Source organism: Poecilia reticulata, unplaced genomic scaffold (genome assembly GCF_000633615.1).
Source record: "Poecilia reticulata strain Guanapo unplaced genomic scaffold, Guppy_female_1.0+MT scaffold_947, whole genome shotgun sequence".
NCBI lineage: Eukaryota > Metazoa > Chordata > Actinopteri > Cyprinodontiformes > Poeciliidae > Poecilia > Poecilia reticulata.
In genome coordinates this window covers 1-2,191 of record NW_007615688.1, presented here as the reverse complement: position 1 = coordinate 2,191, position 2,191 = coordinate 1, and the positions used below count along the sequence as shown (strand labels likewise).

Here is a 2,191-nt window from a genome sequence, read left to right as displayed (position 1 = left end):
AAGCTGAAGCATAAATTTTGCATGAGAAATTTAGAACGCAACAAACAACATCCCATCCTAACCAACCCAATTTAAAAAATGAAGAAAATAAAAAGAGTAAAAGATGCTCTCTGTTTCAGAGCATTTTGAGTTTACCTTAACATCCAATTCATTGTCACACATTTGTGGCAGCTCTGGCATTCTGTACAAATGTTAATACAACAATTGGCAGATCTTGCATCAATGTTTATGCAACTGCAAAAGGATCAGTCTTAAGACATTTGGTTAAATCTGTGTTTAAATTATTACTAAAAGTGTTTTAATATTATTGCATAGACAGGGGCGCCTGAAGGGGGAAAAGTTAGGACAATTCCAAGGGCCCCTGACCGACAGGGGGCCCTCCACAAAATAGTTATTTATTTTTTTCTTCATAGAAATAGAAGAAAAATTGGGGCCCTGTCAATTACAAAAGTAATTATATTGTGTTTTTAAAATTGTTTTTATCAGTAAAAATTAAATGTTACCCCTTCTAGACCAAAAGGCACACCTCTATATTTGTCCTGAACACCCCTCTGGATATGCATGAAATGGTTCATTCCTGCTTGGCGCGATTGACTGTGACGTGTTCAGCAGCAGTTAGAACAAGACAAGAACGACTGTTACTATACTGCTAAGAAAAAAATATAAAGTCAGGTTTTCAAAAGGAGAGAGAGAGAAAAACGACAAGAGGGTCAATTTGTAGCCCAGTTTGTCTCCAAGAGAGGTGGGTAGACTGTGAGATTATCAACCATTTAGCATAGTTATCTTACCTACAGACTAGCTAAAATGTAGCTAAGCTAACAGATAGGGCCCAAGTTTCCTGGCGGCGCCCCTGTGCGTAGCAGCTTATGCTTTGTTTGGTAGTACAGATTTTTTTTATTTTTATTTTTTTTATTTCTTTCAGTTGGGTTTGCCTCCCTCTGCTGGGTGAAAAGGTTTCACCACCACTGGCTTGTTCTCCTGTTTTCATAGGAAGCTAAATGAAAGCAGTTTGAACAGGGAGTTCAAAGTTCAAGTTGCAGCGACAAGAGGAGGAAATGCTGATAAAAGGCCAGAGGTGTTCAGCAAGTTGGCTTACACTACAGGTACAGTTCAGTTGTAACATGTTATGTTTGGTGTTGGATATAAAGTATTTTCAAAGTAAACAACTCAAATCCTGAGAAAGTCAAAAGTCATTGGTGTAAAAGTGCAAGTCAATATTAAGTCTTGTGATTTCATCAAGTCAAGTCTAAAGTTATTAAACTTGTGACTCAAACTTGTAATTTGCTTCCAAGTTTCATGAGTCGAGTTAATGCCTCGGCAAACGAATAAAATGCTAAATCAGTTGATCAGGCTCCCGTTTCCGTTTTAAAAAATGTCATCTGTGCTAAGTATTATTTATGTTTGTTATTGTGGAAAAGTCAAAATAGCTGTACATTTTTATATATTTTGTTTACAGCCATATCAGTCAATATGTCAGACTAAATGTAAATTAACTTTTATGCAAGTTTGAATATTTCTGCTGAACTGATCAAATGAAACTGTTTCATTTAATAGAGACTCATTAAACAATCAGAATCACATATTTGATCATAACACATTTATTTCATTTAGATGCCTTGGTGAATGAAAACATGTAACAACGTACAACTTGAATTTGGGTATAACATGTCAGGGGATCAACGTTACAGTTGATGCAACGTCATGTATTTTTCATGAAGAAATTGGTTGGTTTTAAATGATAACTGAATTTATAAAAATATACAAAACAGCATTTTTTATGGTGTAATTCTATTTGTAATACTTTTTGAGGCAGTCACATTTGTACAATGAATGTAATAAATTAACTTGTAAAAAGTAACACGACAATGGACTGTCCAAATAATATAAATAAATTACAATAAAAATTAACTTAGAATAATTTAAAAATATATATTTTGGCGTAAAAACCAGAACACATTAACATTTTACATGAACATTGATAAAATATTATAAAAAAACCACACTTAATAGAAAGGTTAATTATTTACCTGAAACTATAAGACAACACAACAGTATAAATGGGTTCTATCATAAATTATGGATGGAATCCTGTAATTAATTGAACCTTCATTGGTTTTCTTCAAAAGCTGATCTAGTAGTTGGTGCAGGGCAGGAAGTAGCTGTTTCTCAGCAGACGCAGCATCCGCCCCGT

The 2,191-nt window shown here is 34.1% G+C and overlaps 1 long non-coding RNA gene across 1 annotated transcript; it reads left to right on the top strand.

Moving 5' to 3' along the window:
- The first annotated feature begins 620 nt into the window (after positions 1-620).
- LOC103461288 (uncharacterized) lies at positions 621-2,191 on the top strand. The gene is made up of 3 exons (XR_533088.1): positions 621-742; positions 991-1,103; positions 2,127-2,191. It is a non-coding gene; the product is annotated as an uncharacterized LOC103461288 (long non-coding RNA).